The 24,359-nt window shown below is 30.8% G+C and overlaps 14 non-coding genes across 14 annotated transcripts; all 14 read left to right on the plus strand.

The window, feature by feature from the left end:
- The first annotated feature begins 1,034 nt into the window (after positions 1 to 1,034).
- Positions 1,035 to 1,107, plus strand: TRNAR-UCG (transfer RNA arginine (anticodon UCG)). Its single transcript has one exon. It is a non-coding gene; the product is annotated as a tRNA-Arg (tRNA).
- An 885-nt stretch (positions 1,108 to 1,992) lies between these two features.
- Positions 1,993 to 2,065, plus strand: TRNAR-UCG (transfer RNA arginine (anticodon UCG)). The gene has a single exon. It is a non-coding gene; the product is annotated as a tRNA-Arg (tRNA).
- An 885-nt stretch (positions 2,066 to 2,950) lies between these two features.
- Positions 2,951 to 3,023, plus strand: TRNAQ-UUG (transfer RNA glutamine (anticodon UUG)). The gene has a single exon. It is a non-coding gene; the product is annotated as a tRNA-Gln (tRNA).
- A 1,844-nt stretch (positions 3,024 to 4,867) lies between these two features.
- Positions 4,868 to 4,940, plus strand: TRNAR-UCG (transfer RNA arginine (anticodon UCG)). The gene has a single exon. It is a non-coding gene; the product is annotated as a tRNA-Arg (tRNA).
- Positions 4,941 to 5,825: 885 nt separating this feature from the next.
- TRNAR-UCG (transfer RNA arginine (anticodon UCG)) lies at positions 5,826 to 5,898 on the plus strand. The gene has a single exon. It is a non-coding gene; the product is annotated as a tRNA-Arg (tRNA).
- Positions 5,899 to 6,783: 885 nt separating this feature from the next.
- TRNAR-UCG (transfer RNA arginine (anticodon UCG)) lies at positions 6,784 to 6,856 on the plus strand. Its single transcript has one exon. It is a non-coding gene; the product is annotated as a tRNA-Arg (tRNA).
- An 885-nt stretch (positions 6,857 to 7,741) lies between these two features.
- Positions 7,742 to 7,814, plus strand: TRNAR-UCG (transfer RNA arginine (anticodon UCG)). Its single transcript has one exon. It is a non-coding gene; the product is annotated as a tRNA-Arg (tRNA).
- Positions 7,815 to 10,616: 2,802 nt separating this feature from the next.
- TRNAR-UCG (transfer RNA arginine (anticodon UCG)) lies at positions 10,617 to 10,689 on the plus strand. Its single transcript has one exon. It is a non-coding gene; the product is annotated as a tRNA-Arg (tRNA).
- Positions 10,690 to 11,574: 885 nt separating this feature from the next.
- TRNAR-UCG (transfer RNA arginine (anticodon UCG)) lies at positions 11,575 to 11,647 on the plus strand. The gene has a single exon. It is a non-coding gene; the product is annotated as a tRNA-Arg (tRNA).
- An 885-nt stretch (positions 11,648 to 12,532) lies between these two features.
- Positions 12,533 to 12,605, plus strand: TRNAQ-UUG (transfer RNA glutamine (anticodon UUG)). The gene has a single exon. It is a non-coding gene; the product is annotated as a tRNA-Gln (tRNA).
- Positions 12,606 to 15,406: 2,801 nt separating this feature from the next.
- Positions 15,407 to 15,479, plus strand: TRNAR-UCG (transfer RNA arginine (anticodon UCG)). The gene has a single exon. It is a non-coding gene; the product is annotated as a tRNA-Arg (tRNA).
- A 1,845-nt stretch (positions 15,480 to 17,324) lies between these two features.
- On the plus strand, positions 17,325 to 17,397 carry TRNAQ-UUG (transfer RNA glutamine (anticodon UUG)). Its single transcript has one exon. It is a non-coding gene; the product is annotated as a tRNA-Gln (tRNA).
- Positions 17,398 to 19,242: 1,845 nt separating this feature from the next.
- On the plus strand, positions 19,243 to 19,315 carry TRNAR-UCG (transfer RNA arginine (anticodon UCG)). The gene has a single exon. It is a non-coding gene; the product is annotated as a tRNA-Arg (tRNA).
- An 885-nt stretch (positions 19,316 to 20,200) lies between these two features.
- On the plus strand, positions 20,201 to 20,273 carry TRNAR-UCG (transfer RNA arginine (anticodon UCG)). The gene has a single exon. It is a non-coding gene; the product is annotated as a tRNA-Arg (tRNA).
- Positions 20,274 to 24,359: the final 4,086 nt, after the last annotated feature.

Genomic DNA, 24,359 nt, shown 5'->3' on the forward strand with positions numbered 1-24,359 from the left:
CTTCTAAATTTTGAATGTTATACTTGAGGTTACTATTACCACACCTTCCACAGGTTCGACAATTTCGACATAGATGACAGCGTGGCATAATGGATGAGGCATCTGACTTCTGATCAGAAGATTGAGGGTTTGTGTCCCTTCATGGTCAAGTCATTCTTTTTGTCACTATTTGAAATCTTCAAACTCTGCATGAATTCAAATGATGACAATGTTGTACAGAATGTACATTTCTAAATGTAATTCCCATAGGAAAATAAATACAACATAAACAATGATGTGCATGATGTACACATAGTTATAGGTTTTTTAGGTTTTTGGTGCATAGTAAAAGGTATCCTTTTGGAAAATGTAAGTATTTACCTGTTAACTTGTTCAATTTTGGTAATCTGTGTTGGAAAAAAATCTTTGACCAAATTGATACAATAAAGGATATTTGCAAATCTGCATATAAAAATTATATCTCACATGTTTAAAATGAATCATTGAAATCCGAACATCCATAGTCCAATGAGAAATTGCTATAAAGCCTACATCCCTAATATTTTCATAAAACTTAAAAAACCTTTAGGAAAATGTCAGTGTTTACCTGTTAACTTGTTTGATTTTGGTAATCTGTGTTGCAAAACAATTCTTTGACCAAATTGATACTATAATGGTTATTTGCATATCTGCTTTTAAAAAATACATCTCACATGTTTAGAAGGAATCAGTGAAATCAGAACAGCCATAGCTCAATGAGAAATTGCTCTTATGCCTACATCCCTAATCTTTTTATAAAACTCTATAGCATGCCTATAGAAAAGTTAAGTTATTTCTCAGCTAAGTTAAGTATTCTACAAAATCTAGGCTATGTGAATGGTATACTTTGTAATGTTCACTCAACATAAATCACTAAAATATGTTGGATTTCATTTTGTAATTCATATGCAAGTTTTTCCAAAACATATATCTAGAAAAAACTTCTAAATTTTGAATGTTATACTTGAGGTTACTATTACCACACCTTCCACAGGTTCGACAAATTCTATAAAGATGACTGCGTGGCCTAATGGATAAGGCATCTGACTTCGGATCAGACGATTGAGGGTTCGAGTCCCTTCGTGGTCGAGTCTTTCATTTTGTCACAATTTGAAATCTTCAAACTCTGCATGAATTCAATGGATGACAATGTTGTAAAGAATGTACATTTCTAAATGTAATTCCCATAGGAAAATAAATACAACATAAACAATGATGTGCATGATGTACACATAGTTATAGTTTTTTTAGGTTTTTGGTGCATAGTAAAAGGTATCCTTTTGGAAAAGGTAAGTATTTACCTGTTAACTTGTTCAATTTTGGTAATCTGTGTTGGAAAAAAATCTTTGACCAAATTGATACAATAAAGGATATTGCATATCTGCATATAAAAATTATATCTCACATGTTTAAAATGAATCATTGAAATCCGAACATCCATAGTCCAATGAGAAATTGCTATAAAGCCTACATCCCTAATATTTTCATAAAACTTAAAAAACCTTTAGGAAAATGTAAGTGTTTACCTGTTAACTTGTTTGATTTTGGTAATCTGTGTTGCAAAGCAGTTCTTTGACCAAATTGATACTATAATGGTTATTTGCATATCTGCATATAAAAAATACATCTCACATGTTTAGAAGGAATCAGTGAAATCAGAACACCCATAGTTCAATGAGAAATTGCTCTAATGCCTACATCCCTAATCTTTTTATAAAACTTTATAGCATGCCTGTAGAAAAGTTAAGTTATTTCTCAGCTAAGTTAAGGATTTTACAAAATCTAGGCTATGTGAAAGGTATACTTTGTAATGTTCACTCAACATAAATCACTAAAATATGTTGGATTTCATTTTGTAATTCATATGCAAGTTTTGCCAAAACATATATCTAGAAAAAACTTCTAAATTTTGAATGTTATACTTGATGTTACTATTACCACACCTTCCACAGGTTCGACAAATTCTATAAAGATGACTGCGTGGCCTAATGGATAAGGCGTCTGACTTCGGATCAGAAGATTGAGGGTTCGAGTCCCTTCGTGGTCGAGTCTTTCATTTTGTCACAATTTGAAATCTTCAAACTCTGCATGAATTCAATGGATGACAATGTTGTAAAGAATGTACATTTCTAAATGTAATTCCCATAGGAAAATAAATACAACATAAACAATGATGTGCATGATGTACACATAGTGATAGTTTTTTTAGGTTTTTGGTGCATAGTAAAAGGTATCCTTTTGGAAAAGGTAAGTATTTACCTGTTAACTTGTTCAATTTTGGTAATCTGTGTTGGAAAAAAATCTTTGACCAAATTGATACAATAAAGGATATTGCATATCTGCATATAAAAATTATATCTCACATGTTTAAAATGAATCATTGAAATCCGAACATCCATAGTCCAATGAGAAATTGCTATAAAGCCTACATCCCTAATATTTTCATAAAACTTAAAAAACCTTTAGGAAAATGTAAGTGTTTACCTGTTAACTTGTTTGATTTTGGTAATCTGTGTTGCAAAGCAGTTCTTTGACCAAATTGATACTATAATGGTTATTTGCATATCTGCATATAAAAAATACATCTCACATGTTTAGAAGGAATCAGTGAAATCAGAACACCCATAGTTCAATGAGAAATTGCTCTAATGCCTACATCCCTAATCTTTTTATAAAACTTTATAGCATGCCTGTAGAAAAGTTAAGTTATTTCTCAGCTAAGTTAAGGATTTTACAAAATCTAGGCTATGTGAAAGGTATACTTTGTAATGTTCACTCAACATAAATCACTAAAATATGTTGGATTTCATTTTGTAATTCATATGCAAGTTTTTCCAAAACATACCTCTAGAAAAAGCGTCTAAATTTTGAATGTTATACTTGAGGTTACTATTACCACACCTTCCACAGGTTCGACAACTTCTATAAAGATGACTGCGTGGCCTAATGGATAAGGCGTCTGACTTTGAATCTGAAGATTGAGGGTTCAAGTCCCTTCGTGGTCGAGTCTTTCATTTTGTCACAATTTGAAATCTTCAAACTCTGCATGAATTCAATGGATGACAATGTTGTAAAGAATGTACATTTCTAAATGTAATTCCCATAGGAAAATAAATACAACATAAACAATGATGTGCATGATGTACACATAGTTATAGTTTTTTTAGGTTTTTGGTGCATAGTAAAAGGTATCCTTTTGGAAAAGGTAAGTATTTACCTGTTAACTTGTTCAATTTTGGTAATCTGTGTTGGAAAAAAATCTTTGACCAAATTGATACAATAAAGGATATTAAATATCTGCATATAAAAATTATATCTCACATGTTTAAAATGAATCATTGAAATCCGAACATCCAAAGTCCAATGAGAAATTGCTATAAAGCCTACATCCCTAATATTTTCATAAAACTTAAAAAACCTTTAGGAAAATGTCAGTGTTTACCTGTTAACTTGTTTGATTTTGGTAATCTGTGTTGCAAAGCAATTCTTTGACCAAATTGATACTATAATGGTTATTTGCATATCTGCATATAAAAAATACATCTCACATGTTTAGAAGGAATCAGTGAAATCAGAACAGCCATAGCTCAATGAAAAATTGCTCTAATGCCTACATCCCTAATCTTTTTATAAAACTTTATAGCATGCCTATAGAAAAGTTAAGTTATTTCTCAGCTAAGTTAAGGATTTTACAAAATCTAGGCTATGTGAAAGGTATACTTTGCAATGTTCACTCAACATAAATCACTAAAATATGTTGAATTTCATTTTGTAATTCATAAGCAAGTTTTTCCAAAACATATATCTAGAAAAAACTTCTAAATTTTGAATGTTATACTTAAGGTTACTATTACCACACCTTCCACAGGTTCAACAACTTCTATAAAGATGACAGCGTGGCATAATGGATGAGGCATCTGACTTCTGATCAGAAGATTGAGGGTTCGTGTCCCTTCGTGGTCAAGTCATTCTTTTTGTCACTATTTGAAATCTTCAAGCTCTGCATGAATTCAATGGATGACAATGTTTTAAAGAATGTACATTTCTAAATGTAATTCCCATAGGAAAATAAATACAACGTAAACAATGATGTGCATGATGTACACATAGTTATAGGTTTTTTAGGTTTTTGGTGCATAGTAAAAGGTATCCTTTTGGAAAATGTAAGTATTTACCTGTTAACTTGTTCAATTTTGGTAATCTGTGTTGGAAAAAAATCTTTAACCAAATTGATACAATAAAGGATATTTGCATATCTGCATATAAAAATTATATCTCACATGTTTAAAATGAATCATTGAAATCCAAACATCCATAGTCCAATGAGAAATTGCTATAAAGCCTACATCCCTAATATTTTCATAAAACTTAAAAAACCTTTAGGAAAATGTCAGTGTTTACCTGTTAACTTGTTTGATTTTGGTAATCTGTATTGCAAAACAATTCTTTGACCAAATTGATACTATAATGGTTATTTGCATATCTGCATATAAAAAATACATCTCACATGTTTAGAAGGAATCAGTGAAATCAGAACATCCATAGCTCAATGAGAAATTGCTCTTATGCCTACATCCCTAATCTTTTTATAAAACTTTATAGCATGCCTATAGAAAAGTTAAGTTATTTCTCAGCTAAGTTAAGGATTTTACAAAATCTAGGCTATGTGAAAGGTATACTTTGCAATGTTCACTCAACATAAATCACTAAAATATGTTGGATTTCATTTTGTAATTCATAAGCAAGTTTTTCCAAAACATATATCTAGAAAAAACTTCTAAATTTTGAATGTTATACTTAAGGTTACTATTACCACACCTTCCACAGGTTCAACAACTTCTATAAAGATGACTGCGTGGCCTAATGGATAAGGCATCTGACTTCGGATCAGAAGATTGAGGGTTCGAGTCCCTTCGTGGTCGAGTCTTTCATTTTGTCACAATTTGAAATCTTCAAACTCTGCATGAATTCAATGGATGACAATGTTGTAAAGAATGTACATTTCTAAATGTAATTCCCATAGGAAAATAAATACAACATAAACAATGATGTGCATGATGTACACATAGTTATAGTTTTTTTAGGTTTTTGGTGCATAGTAAAAGGTATCCTTTTGGAAAAGGTAAGTATTTACCTGTTAACTTGTTCAATTTTGGTAATCTGTGTTGGAAAAAAATCTTTGACCAAATTGATACAATAAAGGATATTGCATATCTGCATATAAAAATTATATCTCACATGTTTAAAATGAATCATTGAAATCCGAACATCCATAGTCCAATGAGAAATTGCTATAAAGCCTACATCCCTAATATTTTCATAAAACTTAAAAAACCTTTAGGAAAATGTAAGTGTTTACCTGTTAACTTGTTTGATTTTGGTAATCTGTGTTGCAAAGCAGTTCTTTGACCAAATTGATACTATAATGGTTATTTGCATATCTGCATATAAAAAATACATCTCACATGTTTAGAAGGAATCAGTGAAATCAGAACACCCATAGTTCAATGAGAAATTGCTCTAATGCCTACATCCCTAATCTTTTTATAAAACTTTATAGCATGCCTATAGAAAAGTTAAGTTATTTCTCAGCTAAGTTAAGGATTTTACAAAATCTAGGCTATGTGAAAGGTATACTTTGTAATGTTCACTCAACATAAATCACTAAAATATGTTGGATTTCATTTTGTAATTCATATGCAAGTTTTTCCAAAACATACCTCTAGAAAAAGCGTCTAAATTTTGAATGTTATACTTGAGGTTACTATTACCACACCTTCCACAGGTTCGACAACTTCTATAAAGATGACTGCGTGGCCTAATGGATAAGGCGTCTGACTTCGGATCTGAAGATTGAGGGTTCAAGTCCCTTCGTGGTCGAGTCTTTCATTTTGTCACAATTTGAAATCTTCAAACTCTGCATGAATTCAAATGATGACAATGTTGTAAAGAATGTACATTTCTAAATGTAATTCCCATAGGAAAATAAATACAACATAAACAATGATGTGCATGATGTACACATAGTTATAGTTTTTTTAGGTTTTTGGTGCATAGTAAAAGGTATCCTTTTGGAAAAGGTAAGTATTTACCTGTTAACTTGTTCAATTTTGGTAATCTGTGTTGGAAAAAAATCTTTGACCAAATTGATACAATAAAGGATATTAAATATCTGCATATAAAAATTATATCTCACATGTTTAAAATGAATCATTGAAATCCGAACATCCAAAGTCCAATGAGAAATTGCTATAAAGCCTACATCCCTAATATTTTCATAAAACTTAAAAAACCTTTAGGAAAATGTCAGTGTTTACCTGTTAACTTGTTTGATTTTAGTAATCTGTGTTGCAAAGCAATTCTTTGACCAAATTGATACTATAATGGTTATTTGCATATCTGCATATAAAAAATACATCTCACATGTTTAGAAGGAATCAGTGAAATCAGAACAGCCATAGCTCAATGAAAAATTGCTCTAATGCCTACATCCCTAATCTTTTTATAAAACTTTATAGCATGCCTATAGAAAAGTTAAGTTATTTCTCAGCTAAGTTAAGGATTTTGCAAAATCTAGGCTATGTGAAAGGTATACTTTGCAATGTTCACTCAACATAAATCACTAAAATATGTTGGATTTCATTTTGTAATTCATAAGCAAGTTTTTCCAAAACATATATCTAGAAAAAACTTCTAAATTTTGAATGTTATACTTAAGGTTACTATTACCACACCTTCCACAGGTTCAACAACTTCTATAAAGATGACTGCTTGGCCTAATGGATAAGGCATCTGACTTCGGATCAGAAGATTGAGGGTTCGAGTCCCTTCGTGGTCGAGTCTTTCATTTTGTCACAATTTGAAATCTTCAAACTCTGCATGAATTCAATGGATGACAATGTTGTAAAGAATGTACATTTCTAAATGTAATTCCCATAGGAAAATAAATACAACATAAACAATGATGTGCATGATGTACACATAGTTATAGTTTTTTTAGGTTTTTGGTGCATAGTAAAAGGTATCCTTTTGGAAAAGGTAAGTATTTACCTGTTAACTTGTTCAATTTTGGTAATCTGTGTTGGAAAAAAATCTTTGACCAAATTGATACAATAAAGGATATTGCATATCTGCATATAAAAATTATATCTCACATGTTTAAAATGAATCATTGAAATCCGAACATCCATAGTCCAATGAGAAATTGCTATAAAGCCTACATCCCTAATATTTTCATAAAACTTAAAAAACCTTTAGGAAAATGTAAGTGTTTACCTGTTAACTTGTTTGATTTTGGTAATCTGTGTTGCAAAGCAGTTCTTTGACCAAATTGATACTATAATGGTTATTTGCATATCTGCATATAAAAAATACATCTCACATGTTTAGAAGGAATCAGTGAAATCAGAACACCCATAGTTCAATGAGAAATTGCTCTAATGCCTACATCCCTAATCTTTTTATAAAACTTTATAGCATGCCTATAGAAAAGTTAAGTTATTTCTCAGCTAAGTTAAGGATTTTACAAAATCTAGGCTATGTGAAAGGTATACTTTGTAATGTTCACTCAACATAAATCACTAAAATATGTTGGATTTCATTTTGTAATTCATATGCAAGTTTTTCCAAAACATACCTCTAGAAAAAGCGTCTAAATTTTGAATGTTATACTTGAGGTTACTATTACCACACCTTCCACAGGTTCGACAACTTCTATAAAGATGACTGCGTGGCCTAATGGATAAGGCGTCTGACTTCGGATCTGAAGATTGAGGGTTCAAGTCCCTTCGTGGTCGAGTCTTTCATTTTGTCACAATTTGAAATCTTCAAACTCTGCATGAATTCAATGGATGACAATGTTGTAAAGAATGTACATTTCTAAATGTAATTCCCATAGGAAAATAAATACAACATAAACAATGATGTGCATGATGTACACATAGTTATAGTTTTTTTAGGTTTTTGGTGCATAGTAAAAGGTATCCTTTTGGAAAAGGTAAGTATTTACCTATTAACTTGTTCAATTTTGGTAATCTGTGTTGGAAAAAAATCTTTGACCAAATTGATACAATAAAGGATATTAAATATCTGCATATAAAAATTATATCTCACATGTTTAAAATGAATCATTGAAATCCGAACATCCAAAGTCCAATGAGAAATTGCTATAAAGCCTACATCCCAAATATTTTCATAAAACTTAAAAAACCTTTAGGAAAATGTCAGTGTTTACCTGTTAACTTGTTTGATTTTGGTAATCTGTGTTGCAAAGCAATTCTTTGACCAAATTGATACTATAATGGTTATTTGCATATCTGCATATAAAAAATACATCTCACATGTTTAGAAGGAATCAGTGAAATCAGAACAGCCATAGCTCAATGAAAAATTGCTCTAATGCCTACATCCCTAATCTTTTTATAAAACTTTATAGCATGCCTATAGAAAAGTTAAGTTATTTCTCAGCTAAATTAAGGATTTTGCAAAATCTAGGCTATGTGAAAGGTATACTTTGTAATGTTCACTCAACATAAATCACTAAAATATGTTGGATTTCATTTTGTAATTCATATGCAAGTTTTTCCAAAACATATATCTAGAAAAAACTTCTAAATTTTGAATGTTATACTTGAGGTTACTATTACCACACCTTCCACAGGTTCGACAACTTCTATAAAGATGACCGCGTGGCCTAATGGATAAGCCGTCTGAATTCGGATCAGAAGATTGAGGGTTCGAGCCTCTTCGTGGTCAAGTCTTTCATTTTGTCACAATTTGAAATATTCAAACTCTGCATGAATTCAATGGATGACAATGTTGTAAAGAATGTACATTTCTAAATGTAATTCCCATAGGAAAATAAATACAACATAAACAATGATGTGCATGATGTACACATAGTTATAGTTTTTTTAGGTTTTTGGTGCATAGTAAAAGGTATCCTTTTGGAAAAGGTAAGTATTTACCTGTTAACTTGTTCAATTTTGGTAATCTGTGTTGGAAAAAAATCTTTGACCAAATTGATACAATAAAGGATATTGCATATCTGCATATAAAAATTATATCTCACATGTTTAAAATGAATCATTGAAATCCGAACATCCATAGTCCAATGAGAAATTGCTATAAAGCCTACATCCCTAATATTTTCATAAAACTTAAAAAACCTTTAGGAAAATGTAAGTGTTTACCTGTTAACTTGTTTGATTTTGGTAATCTGTGTTGCAAAGCAGTTCTTTGACCAAATTGATACTATAATGGTTATTTGCATATCTGCATATAAAAAATACATCTCACATGTTTAGAAGGAATCAGTGAAATCAGAACACCCATAGTTCAATGAGAAATTGCTCTAATGCCTACATCCCTAATCTTTTTATAAAACTTTATAGCATGCCTATAGAAAAGTTAAGTTATTTCTCAGCTAAGTTAAGGATTTTACAAAATCTAGGCTATGTGAAAGGTATACTTTGTAATGTTCACTCAACATAAATCACTAAAATATGTTGGATTTCATTTTGTAATTCATATGCAAGTTTTTCCAAAACATACCTCTAGAAAAAGCTTCTAAATTTTGAATGTTATACTTGAGGTTACTATTACCACACCTTCCACAGGTTCGACAATTTCGACATAGATGACAGCGTGGCATAATGGATGAGGCATCTGACTTCTGATCAGAAGATTGAGGGTTTGTGTCCCTTCATGGTCAAGTCATTCTTTTTGTCACTATTTGAAATCTTCAAACTCTGCATGAATTCAAATGATGACAATGTTGTACAGAATGTACATTTCTAAATGTAATTCCCATAGGAAAATAAATACAACATAAACAATGATGTGCATGATGTACACATAGTTATAGGTTTTTTAGGTTTTTGGTGCATAGTAAAAGGTATCCTTTTGGAAAATGTAAGTATTTACCTGTTAACTTGTTCAATTTTGGTAATCTGTGTTGGAAAAAAATCTTTGACCAAATTGATACAATAAAGGATATTTGCAAATCTGCATATAAAAATTATATCTCACATGTTTAAAATGAATCATTGAAATCCGAACATCCATAGTCCAATGAGAAATTGCTATAAAGCCTACATCCCTAATATTTTCATAAAACTTAAAAAACCTTTAGGAAAATGTCAGTGTTTACCTGTTAACTTGTTTGATTTTGGTAATCTGTGTTGCAAAACAATTCTTTGACCAAATTGATACTATAATGGTTATTTGCATATCTGCTTTTAAAAAATACATCTCACATGTTTAGAAGGAATCAGTGAAATCAGAACAGCCATAGCTCAATGAGAAATTGCTCTTATGCCTACATCCCTAATCTTTTTATAAAACTCTATAGCATGCCTATAGAAAAGTTAAGTTATTTCTCAGCTAAGTTAAGTATTCTACAAAATCTAGGCTATGTGAATGGTATACTTTGTAATGTTCACTCAACATAAATCACTAAAATATGTTGGATTTCATTTTGTAATTCATATGCAAGTTTTTCCAAAACATATATCTAGAAAAAACTTCTAAATTTTGAATGTTATACTTGAGGTTACTATTACCACACCTTCCACAGGTTCGACAAATTCTATAAAGATGACTGCGTGGCCTAATGGATAAGGCATCTGACTTCGGATCAGACGATTGAGGGTTCGAGTCCCTTCGTGGTCGAGTCTTTCATTTTGTCACAATTTGAAATCTTCAAACTCTGCATGAATTCAATGGATGACAATGTTGTAAAGAATGTACATTTCTAAATGTAATTCCCATAGGAAAATAAATACAACATAAACAATGATGTGCATGATGTACACATAGTTATAGTTTTTTTAGGTTTTTGGTGCATAGTAAAAGGTATCCTTTTGGAAAAGGTAAGTATTTACCTGTTAACTTGTTCAATTTTGGTAATCTGTGTTGGAAAAAAATCTTTGACCAAATTGATACAATAAAGGATATTGCATATCTGCATATAAAAATTATATCTCACATGTTTAAAATGAATCATTGAAATCCGAACATCCATAGTCCAATGAGAAATTGCTATAAAGCCTACATCCCTAATATTTTCATAAAACTTAAAAAACCTTTAGGAAAATGTAAGTGTTTACCTGTTAACTTGTTTGATTTTGGTAATCTGTGTTGCAAAGCAGTTCTTTGACCAAATTGATACTATAATGGTTATTTGCATATCTGCATATAAAAAATACATCTCACATGTTTAGAAGGAATCAGTGAAATCAGAACACCCATAGTTCAATGAGAAATTGCTCTAATGCCTACATCCCTAATCTTTTTATAAAACTTTATAGCATGCCTGTAGAAAAGTTAAGTTATTTCTCAGCTAAGTTAAGGATTTTACAAAATCTAGGCTATGTGAAAGGTATACTTTGTAATGTTCACTCAACATAAATCACTAAAATATGTTGGATTTCATTTTGTAATTCATATGCAAGTTTTGCCAAAACATATATCTAGAAAAAACTTCTAAATTTTGAATGTTATACTTGATGTTACTATTACCACACCTTCCACAGGTTCGACAAATTCTATAAAGATGACTGCGTGGCCTAATGGATAAGGCGTCTGACTTCGGATCAGAAGATTGAGGGTTCGAGTCCCTTCGTGGTCGAGTCTTTCATTTTGTCACAATTTGAAATCTTCAAACTCTGCATGAATTCAATGGATGACAATGTTGTAAAGAATGTACATTTCTAAATGTAATTCCCATAGGAAAATAAATACAACATAAACAATGATGTGCATGATGTACACATAGTGATAGTTTTTTTAGGTTTTTGGTGCATAGTAAAAGGTATCCTTTTGGAAAAGGTAAGTATTTACCTGTTAACTTGTTCAATTTTGGTAATCTGTGTTGGAAAAAAATCTTTGACCAAATTGATACAATAAAGGATATTGCATATCTGCATATAAAAATTATATCTCACATGTTTAAAATGAATCATTGAAATCCGAACATCCATAGTCCAATGAGAAATTGCTATAAAGCCTACATCCCTAATATTTTCATAAAACTTAAAAAACCTTTAGGAAAATGTAAGTGTTTACCTGTTAACTTGTTTGATTTTGGTAATCTGTGTTGCAAAGCAGTTCTTTGACCAAATTGATACTATAATGGTTATTTGCATATCTGCATATAAAAAATACATCTCACATGTTTAGAAGGAATCAGTGAAATCAGAACACCCATAGTTCAATGAGAAATTGCTCTAATGCCTACATCCCTAATCTTTTTATAAAACTTTATAGCATGCCTGTAGAAAAGTTAAGTTATTTCTCAGCTAAGTTAAGGATTTTACAAAATCTAGGCTATGTGAAAGGTATACTTTGTAATGTTCACTCAACATAAATCACTAAAATATGTTGGATTTCATTTTGTAATTCATATGCAAGTTTTTCCAAAACATACCTCTAGAAAAAGCGTCTAAATTTTGAATGTTATACTTGAGGTTACTATTACCACACCTTCCACAGGTTCGACAACTTCTATAAAGATGACTGCGTGGCCTAATGGATAAGGCGTCTGACTTTGAATCTGAAGATTGAGGGTTCAAGTCCCTTCGTGGTCGAGTCTTTCATTTTGTCACAATTTGAAATCTTCAAACTCTGCATGAATTCAATGGATGACAATGTTGTAAAGAATGTACATTTCTAAATGTAATTCCCATAGGAAAATAAATACAACATAAACAATGATGTGCATGATGTACACATAGTTATAGTTTTTTTAGGTTTTTGGTGCATAGTAAAAGGTATCCTTTTGGAAAAGGTAAGTATTTACCTGTTAACTTGTTCAATTTTGGTAATCTGTGTTGGAAAAAAATCTTTGACCAAATTGATACAATAAAGGATATTAAATATCTGCATATAAAAATTATATCTCACATGTTTAAAATGAATCATTGAAATCCGAACATCCAAAGTCCAATGAGAAATTGCTATAAAGCCTACATCCCTAATATTTTCATAAAACTTAAAAAACCTTTAGGAAAATGTCAGTGTTTACCTGTTAACTTGTTTGATTTTGGTAATCTGTGTTGCAAAGCAATTCTTTGACCAAATTGATACTATAATGGTTATTTGCATATCTGCATATAAAAAATACATCTCACATGTTTAGAAGGAATCAGTGAAATCAGAACAGCCATAGCTCAATGAAAAATTGCTCTAATGCCTACATCCCTAATCTTTTTATAAAACTTTATAGCATGCCTATAGAAAAGTTAAGTTATTTCTCAGCTAAGTTAAGGATTTTGCAAAATCTAGGCTATGTGAAAGGTATACTTTGTAATGTTCACTCAACATAAATCACTAAAATATGTTGGATTTCATTTTGTAATTCATATGCAAGTTTTTCCAAAACATATATCTAGAAAAAACTTCTAAATTTTGAATGTTATACTTGAGGTTACTATTACCACACCTTCCACAGGTTCGACAACTTCTATAAAGATGACCGCGTGGCCTAATGGATAAGCCGTCTGACTTCGGATCAGAAGATTGAGGGTTCGAGCCTCTTCGTGGTCGAGTCTTTCATTTTGTCACAATTTGAAATCTTCAAACTCTGCATGAATTCAATGGATGACAATGTTGTAAAGAATGTACATTTCTAAATGTAATTCCCATAGGAAAATAAATACAACATAAACAATGATGTGCATGATGTACACATAGTTATAGTTTTTTTAGGTTTTTGGTGCATAGTAAAAGGTATCCTTTTGGAAAAGGTAAGTATTTACCTGTTAACTTGTTCAATTTTGGTAATCTGTGTTGGAAAAAAATCTTTGACCAAATTGATACAATAAAGGATATTAAATATCTGCATATAAAAATTATATCTCACATGTTTAAAATGAATCATTGAAATCCGAACATCCATAGTCCAATGAGAAATTGCTATAAAGCCTACATCCCTAATATTTTCATAAAACTTAAAAAACCTTTAGAAAAATGTCAGTGTTTACCTGTTAACTTGTTTGATTTTGGTAATCTGTGTTGCAAAGCAATTCTTTGACCAAATTGATACTATAATGGTTATTTGCAAATCTGCATATAAAAAATACATCTCACATGTTTAAAAGGAATCAGTGAAATCAGAACAGCCATAGCTCAATGAAAATTTGCTCTAATGCCTACATCCCTAATCTTTTTATAAAACTTTATAGCATGCCTATAGAAAAGTTAAGTTATTTCTCAGCTAAGTTAAGGATTTTACAATATCGAGGCTATGTGAAAGGTATACTTTGTAATGTTCACTCAACATAAATCACTAAAATATGTTGGATTTCATTTTGTAATTCATATGCAAGTTTTTCCAAAACATATATCTAGAAAAAACTTCTAAATTTTTAATGTTATACTTGAGGTTACTATTACCACACCTTCCACAGGTTTGACAATTTCAACATAGATGACAACGTGGCATAATGGATGAGGCGTCTGACTTCTGATCAGAAGATTGAGGGTTCGTGTCCCTTCGTGGTCAAGTCATTCTTTTTGTCACTATTTGAAATCTTCAAACTCTGCATGAATTCAATGGATGACAATGTTTTAAAGAATGTACATTTCTAAATGTAATTCCCATAGGAAAATAAATACAACGTAAACAATGATGTGCATGATGTACACATAGTTATAGGTTTTTTAGGTTTTTGGTGCATAGTAAAAGGTATCCTTTTGAAAATGTAAGTATTTACCTGTTAACTTGTTCAATTTTGGTAATCTGTGTTGGAAAAAAATCTTTGACCAAATTGATACAATAAAGGATATTTGCATATCTGCATATAAAAATTATATCTCACATGTTTAAAATGAATCATTGAAATCCGAACATCCATAGTCCAATGAGAAACTGCTATAAAGCCTACATCCCTAATATTTTCATAAAACTTAAAAAACCTTTAGGAAAATGTCAGTGTTTACCTGTTAACTTGTTTGATTTTGGTAATCTGTGTTGCAAAACAATTCTTTGACCAAATTGATACTATAATGGTTATTTGCATATCTGCATATAAAAAATACATCTCACATGTTTAGAAGGAATCAGTGAAATCAGAACAGCCATAGCTCAATGAGAAATTGCTCTTATGCCTACATCCCTAATCTTTTTATAAAACTTTATAGCATGCCTATAGAAAAGTTAAGTTATTTCTCAGCTAAGTTAAGGATTTTACAAAATCTAGGCTATGTGAAAGGTATACTTTGTAATGTTCACTCAACATAAATCACTAAAATATGTTGGATTTCATTTTGTAATTCATATGCAAGTTTTTCCAAAACATATATCTAGAAAAAACTTCTAAATTTTGAATGTTATACTTGAGGTTACTATTTCCACACCTTCCACAGGTTCAACAACTTCTATTAAGATGACTGCGTGGCCTAATGGGTAAGGCGTCTGACTTCGGATCAGAAGATTGAGGGTTCGAGTCCCTTCGTGGTCGAGTCTTTCATTTTGTCACAATTTGAAATCTTCAAACTCTGCATGAATTCAATGGATGACAATGTCGTAAAGAATGTACATTTCTAAATGTAATTCCCATAGGAAAATAAATACAACATAAACAATGATGTGCATGATGTACACATAGTTATAGTTTTTTTAGGTTTTTGGTGCAAAATAAAAGGTATCCTTTTGGAAAAGGTAAGTATTTACCTGTTAACTTGTTCAATTTTGGTAATCTGTGTTGGAAAAAAATCTTTGACCAAATTGATACAATAAAGGATATTTGCATATCTGCATATAAAAATTATATCTCACATGTTTAAAATGAATCATTGAAATCCGAACATCCATAGTCCAATGAGAAATTGCAATAAAGCCTACATCCCTAATATTTTCATAAAACTTAAAAAACCTTAAGGAAAATGTAAGTGTTTACCTGTTAACTTGTTTGATTTTGGTAATCTGTGTTGCAAAGCAGTTCTTTGACCAAATTGATACTATAATGGTTATTTGCATATCTGCATATAAAAAATACATCTCACATGTTTAGAAGGAATCAGTGAAATCAGAACACCCATAGTTCAATGAGAAATTGCTCTAATGCCTACATCCCTAATCTTTTTATAAAACTTTATAGCATGCCTATAGAAAAGTTAAGTTATTTCTCAGCTAAGTTAAGGATTTTACAAAATCTAGGCTATGTGAAAGGTATACTTTGTAATGTTCACTCAACATAAATCACTAAAATATGTTGGATTTCATTTTGTAATTCATATGCAAGTTTTTCCAAAACATACCTCTAGAAAAAGCTTCTAAATTTTGAATGTTATACTTGAGGTTACTATTACCACACCTTCCACAGGTTTGACAATTTCAACATAGATGACAGCGTGGCATAATGGATGAGGCGTCTGACTTCTGATCAGAAGATTGAGGGTTCGTGTCCCTTCGTGGTCAAGTCATTCTTTTTGTCACTATTTGAAATCTTCAAACTCTGCATGAATTCAATGGATGACAATGTTTTAAAGAATGTACATTTCTAAATGTAATTCCCATAGGAAAATAAATACAACGTAAACAATGATGTGCATGATGTACACATAGTTATAGGTTTTTTAGGTTTTTGGTGCATAGTAAAAGGTATCCTTTTGGAAAATGTAAGTATTTACCTGTTAACTTGTTCAATTTTGGTAATCTGTGTTGGAAAAAAATCTTTGACCAAATTGATACAATAAAGGATATTTGCATATCTGCATATAAAAATTATATCTCACATGTTTCAAATGAATCATTGAAATCCGAACATCCATAGTCCAATGAGAAATTGCTATAAAGCCTACATCCCTAATATTTTCATAAAACTTAAAAAACCTTTAGGAAAATGTCAGTGTTTACCTGTTAACTTGTTTGATTTTGGTAATCTGTGTTGCAAAACAATTCTTTGACCAAATTGATACTATAATGATTATTTGCATATCTGCATATAAAAAATACATCTCACATGTTTAGAAGGAATCAGTGAAATCAGAACAGCCATAGCTCAATGAGAAATTGCTCTTATGCCTACATCCCTAATCTTTTTATAAAACTTTATAGCATGCCTATAGAAAAGTTAAGTTATTTCTCAGCTAAGTTAAGGATTTTACAAAATCTAGGCTATGTGAAAGGTATACTTTGTAATGTTCACTCAACATAAATCACTAAAATATGTTGGATTTCATTTTGTAATTCATATGCAAGTTTTTCCAAAACATATATCTAGAAAAAACTTCTAAATTTTGAATGTTATACTTGAGGTTACTATTTCCACACCTTCCACAGGTTCAACAACTTCTATAAAGATGACTGCGTGGCCTAATGGATAAGGCGTCTGACTTTGGATCAGAAGATTGAGGGTTCGAGTCCCTTCGTGGTCGAGTCTTTCATTTTGTCACAATTTGAAATCTTCAAACTCTGCATGAATTCAATGGATGACAATGTTGTAAAGAATGTACATTTCTTAATGTAATTCCCATAGGAAAATAAATACAACATAAACAATGATGTGCATGATGTACACATAGTTATAGTTTTTTTAGGTTTTTGGTGCATAGTAAAAGGTATCCTTTTGGAAAAGGTAAGTATTTACCTGTTAACTTGTTCAATTTTGGTAATCTGTGTTGGAAAAAAATCTTTTACCAAATTGATACAATAAAGGATATTTGCATATCTGCATATAAAAATTATATCTCACATGTTTAAAATGAATCATTGAAATCCGAACATCCATAGTCCAATGAGAAATTGCAATAAAGCCTACATCCCTAATATTTTCATAAAACTTAAAAAACCTTTAGGAAAATGTAAGTGTTTACCTGTTAACTTGTTTGATTTTGGTAATCTGTGTTGCAAAGCAGTTCTTTGACCAAATTGATACTATAATGGTTATTTGCATATCTGCATATAAAAAATACATCTCACATGTTTAGAAGGAATCAGTGAAATCAGAACACCCATAGTTCAATGAGAAATTGCTCTAATGCCTACATCCCTAATCTTTTTATAAAACTTTATAGCATGCCTATAGAAAAGTTAAGTTATTTCTCAGATAAGTTAAGGATTTTACAAAATCTAGGCTATGTGAAAGGTATACTTTGTAATGTTCACTCAACATAAATCACTAAAATATGTTGTATTTCATTTTGTAATTCATATGCAAGTTTTTCCAAAAAATACCTCTAGAAAAAGCTTCTAAATTTTGAATGTTATACTTGAGGTTACTATTACCACACCTTCCACAGGTTTGACAATTTCAACATAGATGACAGCGTGGCATAATGGATGAGGCGTCTGACTTCTGATCAGAAGATTGAGGGTTCGTGTCCCTTCGTGGTCAAGTCATTCTTTTTGTCACTATTTGAAATCTTCAAACTCTGCATGAATTCAATGGATGACAATGTTTTAAAGAATGTACATTTCTAAATGTAATTCCCATAGGAAAATAAATACAACGTAAACAATGATGTGCATGATTTACACATAGTTATAGGTTTTTTAGGTTTTTGGTGCATAGTAAAAGGTATCCTTTTGGAAAATGTAAGTATTTACCTGTTAACTTGTTCAATTTTGGTAATCTGTGTTGGAAAAAAATCTTTGACCAAATTGATACAATAAAGGATATTTGCATATCTGCATATAAAAATTATATCTCACATGTTTAAAATGAATCATTGAAATCCAAACATCCATAGTCCAATGAGAAATTGCTATAAAGCCTACATCCCTAATATTTTCATAAAACTTAAAAAACCTTTAGGAAAATGTCAGTGTTTACCTGTTAACTTGTTTGATTTTGGTAATCTGTGTTGCAAAACAATTCTTTGACCAAATTGATACTATAATGGTTATTTGCATATCTGCATATAAAAAATACATCTCACATGTTTAGAAGGAATCAGTGAAATCAGAACAGCCATAGCTCAATGAGAAATTGCTCTTATGCCTACATCCCTAATCTTTTTATAAAACTTTATAGCATGCCTATAGAAAAGTTAAGTTATTTCTCAGCTAAGTTAAGGATTTTACAAAATCTAGGCTATGTGAAAGGTATACTTTGCAATGTACACTCAACATAAATCACTAAAATATGTTGGATTTCATTTTGTAATTCATAAGCAAGTTTTTCCAAAACATATATCTAGAAAAAACTTCAAAATTTTGAATGTTATACTTAAGGTTACTATTACCACACCTTCCACAGGTTCAACAACTTCTATAAAGATGACTGCGTGGCCTAATGGATAAGGCGTCTGACTTCGGATCAGAAGATTGAGGGTTCGAGTCCCTTCGTGGTCGAGTCTTTCATTTTGTCACAATTTGAAATCTTCAAACTCTGCATGAATTCAATGGATGACAATGTTGTAAAGAATGTACATTTCTAAATGTAATTCCCATAGGAAAATAAATACAACATAAACAATGATGTGCATGATGTACACATAGTTATAGTTTTTTTAGGTTTTTGGTGCATAGTAAAAGGTATCCTATTGGAAAAGGTAAGTATTTACCTGTTAACTTGTTCAATTTTGGTAATCTGTGTTGGAAAAAAATCTTTGACCAAATTGATACAATAAAGGATATTGCATATCTGCATATAAAAATTATATCTCACATGTTTAAAATGAATCATTGAAATCCGAACATCCATAGTCCAATGAGAAATTGCTATAAAGCCTACATCCCTAATATTTTCATAAAACTTAAAAAACCTTTAGGAAAATGTAAGTGTTTACCTGTTAACTTGTTTGATTTTGGTAATCTGTGTTGCAAAGCAGTTCTTTGACCAAATTGATACTATAATGGTTATTTGCATATCTGCATATAAAAAATACATCTCACATGTTTAGAAGGAATCAGTGAAATCAGAACACCCATAGTTCAATGAGAAATTGCTCTAATGCCTACATCGCTAATCTTTGTATAAAACTTTATAGCATGCCTATAGAAAAGTTAAGTTATTTCTCAGCTAAGTTAAGGATTTTACAAAATCTAGGCTATGTGAAAGGTATACTTTGTAATGTTCACTCAACATAAATCACTAAAATATGTTGGATTTCATTTTGTAATTAATATGCAAGTTTTTCCAAAACATATATCTAGAAAAAACTTCTAAATTTTGAATGTTATACTTGAGGTTACTTTTACCACACCTTCCACAGGTTCGACAACTTCTATAAAGATGACCGCGTGGCCTAATGGATAAGGCATCTGACTTCGGATCAGAAGATTGAGGGGTCGAGTCCCTTCGTGGTCGAGTCTTTCATTTTGTCACAATTTGCAATCTTCAAACTCTGCATGAATTCAATGGATGACCATGTTGTAAAGAATGTACATTTCTAAATGTAATTCCCATAGGAAAATAAATACAACATAAACAATGATGTGCATGATGTACACATAGTGATAGTTTTTTTAGGTTTTTGGTGCATAGTAAAAGGTATCCTTTTGGAAAAGGTAAGTATTTACCTGTTAACTTGTTCAATTTTGGTAATCTGTGTTGGAAAAAAATCTTTGACCAAATTGATACAATAAAGGATATTACATATCTGCATATAAAAATTATTTCTCACATGTTTAAAATGAATCATTGAAATCCGAACATCCATAGTCCAATGAGAAATTGCTATAAAGCCTACATCCCTAATATTTTCATAAAACTTAAAAAACCTTTAGGAAAATGTCAGTGTTTACCTGTTAACTTGTTTGATTTTGGTAATCTGTGTTGCAAAGCAATTCATTGACCAAATTGATACTATAATGGTTATTTGCATATCTGCATATAAAAAATACATCTCACATGTTTAGAATGAATCAGTGAAATCAGAACAGCCATAGCTCAATGAGAAATTGCTCTAATGCCTAGATCCCTAAATCTTTTTATAAAACTTTATAGCATGCCTATAGAAAAGTTAAGTTATTTCTCAGCTAAGTTAAGGATTTTACAAAATCTAGGCTATGTGAAAGGTATACTTTGTAATGTTCACACAACATAAATCACTAAAATATGTTGGATTTCATTTTGTAATTCATATGCAAGTTTTTCCAAAACATATATCTAGAAAAAACTTCTAAATTTTGAATGTTATACTTGAGGTTACTTTTACCACACCTTCCACAGGTTCGATAACTTCTATATAGATGACCGCATGGCCTAATGGATAAGGCGTCTGACTTCGGATCTGAAGATTGAGGGTTTGAGTCCCTTCGTGGTCGAGTCTTTCATTTTGTCACAATTTGAAATCTTCAAACTCTGCATGAATTCAATGGATGACAATGTTGTAAAGAATGTACATTTCTAAATGTAATTCCCATAGGAAAATAAATACAACATAAACAATGATGTGCATGATGTACACATAGTTATAGTTTTTTTAGGTTTTTGGTGCATAGTAAAAGGTATCCTTTTGGAAAAGGTAAGTATTTACCTGTTAACTTGTTCAATTTTGGTAATCTGTGTTGGAAAAAAATCTTTGACCAAATTGATACAATAAAGGATATTGCATATCTGCATATAAAAATTATATCTCACATGTTTAAAATGAATCATTGAAATCCGAACATCCATAGTCCAATGAGAAATTGCTATAAAGCCTACATCCCTAATATTTTCATAAAACTTAAAAAACCTTTAGGAAAATGTAAGTGTTTACCTGTTAACTTGTTTGATTTTGGTAATCTGTGTTGCAAAGCAGTTCTTTGACCAAATTGATACTATAATGGTTATTTGCATATCTGCATATAAAAAATACATCTCACATGTTTAGAAGGAATCAGTGAAATCAGAACACCCATAGTTCAATGAGAAATTGCTCTAATGCCTACATCCCTAATCTTTTTATAAAACTTTATAGCATGCCTATAGAAAAGTTAAGTTATTTCTCAGCTAAGTTAAGGATTTTACAAAATCTAGGCTATGTGAAAGGTATACTTTGTAATGTTCACTCAACATAAATCACTAAAATATGTTGGATTTCATTTTGTAATTCATATGCAAGTTTTTCCAAAACATACCTCTAGAAAAAGCTTCTAAATTTTGAATGTTATACTTGAGGTTACTATTACCACACCTTCCACAGGTTTGACAATTTCAACATAGATGACAGCGTGGCATAATGGATGAGGCGTCTGACTTCTGATCAGAAGATTGAGGGTTCGTGTCACTTCGTGGTCAAGTTATTCTTTTTGTCACTATTTCAAATCTTCAAACTCTGCATGAATTCAATGGATGACAATGTTTTAAAGAATGTACATTTCTAAATGTAATTCCCATAGGAAAATAAATACAACGTAAACAATGATGTGCATGATGTACACATAGTTATAGGTTTTTTATGTTTTTGGTGCATAGTAAAAGGTATCCTTTTGGAAAATGTAAGTATTTACCTGTTAACTTGTTCAATTTTGGTAATCTGTGTTGGAAAAAAATCTTTGACCAAATTGATACAATAAAGGATATTTGCATATCTGCATATAAAAATTATATCTCACATGTTTAAAATGAATCATTGAAATCCAAACATCCATAGTCCAATGAGAAATTGCTATAAAGCCTACATCCCTAATATTTTCATAAAACTTAAAAAACCTTTAGGAAAATGTCAGTGTTTACCTGTTAACTTGTTTGATTTTGGTAATCTGTGTTGCAAAACAATTCTTTGACCAAATTGATACTATAATGGTTATTTGCATATCTGCATATAAAAAATACATCTCACATGTTTAGAAGGAATCAGTGAAATCAGAACATCCATAGCTCAATGAGAAATTGCTCTTATGCCTACATCCCTAATCTTTTTATAAAACTTTATAGCATGCCTATAGAAAAGTTAAGTTATTTCTCAGCTAAGTTAAGGATTTTACAAAATCTAGGCTATGTGAAAGGTATACTTTGCAATGTTCACTCAACATAAATCACTAAAATATGTTGGATTTCATTTTGTAATTCATAAGCAAGTTTTTCCAAAACATATATCTAGAAAAAACTTCTAAATTTTGAATGTTATACTTAAGGTTACTATTACCACACCTTCCACAGGTTTGACAATTTCAACATAGATGACAGCGTGGCATAATGGATGAGGCGTCTGACTTCTGATCAGAAGATTGAGGGTTCGTGTCACTTCATGGTCAAGTTATTCTTTTTGTCACTATTTCAAATCTTCAAACTCTGCATGAATTCAATGGATGACAATGTTTTAAAGAATGTACATTTCTAAATGTAATTCCCATAGGAAAATAAATACAACGTAAACAATGATGTGCATGATGTACACATAGTTATAGTTTTTTTAGGTTTTTGGTGCATAGTAAAAGGTATCCTTTTGGAAAAGGTAAGTATTTACCTGTTAACTTGTTCAATTTTGGTAATCTGTGTTGGAAAAAAATCTTTGACCAAATTGATACAATAAAGGATATTGCATATCTGCATATAAAAATTATATCTCACATGTTTAAAATGAATCATTGAAATCCGAACATCCATAGTCCAATGAGAAATTGCTATAAAGCCTACATCCCTAATATTTTCATAAAACTTAAAAAACCTTTAGGAAAATGTAAGTGTTTACCTGTTAACTTGTTTGATTTTGGTAATCTGTGTTGCAAAGCAGTTCTTTGACCAAATTGATACTATAATGGTTATTTGCATATCTGCATATAAAAAATACATCTCACATGTTTAGAAGGAATCAGTGAAATCAGAACACCCATAGTTCAATGAGAAATTGCTCTAATGCCTACATCCCTAATCTTTGTATAAAACTTTATAGCATGCCTATAGAAAAGTTAAGTTATTTCTCAGCTAAGTTAAGGATTTTACAAAATCTAGGCTATGTGAAAGGTATACTTTGTAATGTTCACTCAACATAAATCACTAAAATATGTTGGATTTCATTTTGTAATTCATATGCAAGTTTTTCCAAAACATACCTCTAGAAAAAGCTTCTAAATTTTGAATGTTATACTTGAGGTTACTATTACCACACCTTCCACAGGTTCGACAATTTCGACATAGATGACAGTGTGGCATAATGGATGAGGCATCTGACTTCTGATCAGAAGATTGAGGGTTTGTGTCCCTTCATGGTCAAGTCATTCTTTTTGTCACTATTTGAAATCTTCAAACTCTGCATGAATTCAATGGATGACAATGTTGTACAGAATGTACATTTCTAAATGTAATTCCCATAGGAAAATAAATACAACATAAACAATGATGTGCATGATGTACACATAGTTATAGGTTTTTTAGGTTTTTGGTGCATAGTAAAAGGTATCGTTTTGGAAAATGTAAGTATTTACCTGTTAACTTGTTCAATTTTGGTAATCTGTGTTGGAAAAA

This window comes from Taudactylus pleione, unplaced genomic scaffold (genome assembly GCF_031769625.1).
Source record: "Taudactylus pleione unplaced genomic scaffold, aTauple2 ptg000612l, whole genome shotgun sequence".
NCBI lineage: Eukaryota > Metazoa > Chordata > Amphibia > Anura > Myobatrachidae > Taudactylus > Taudactylus pleione.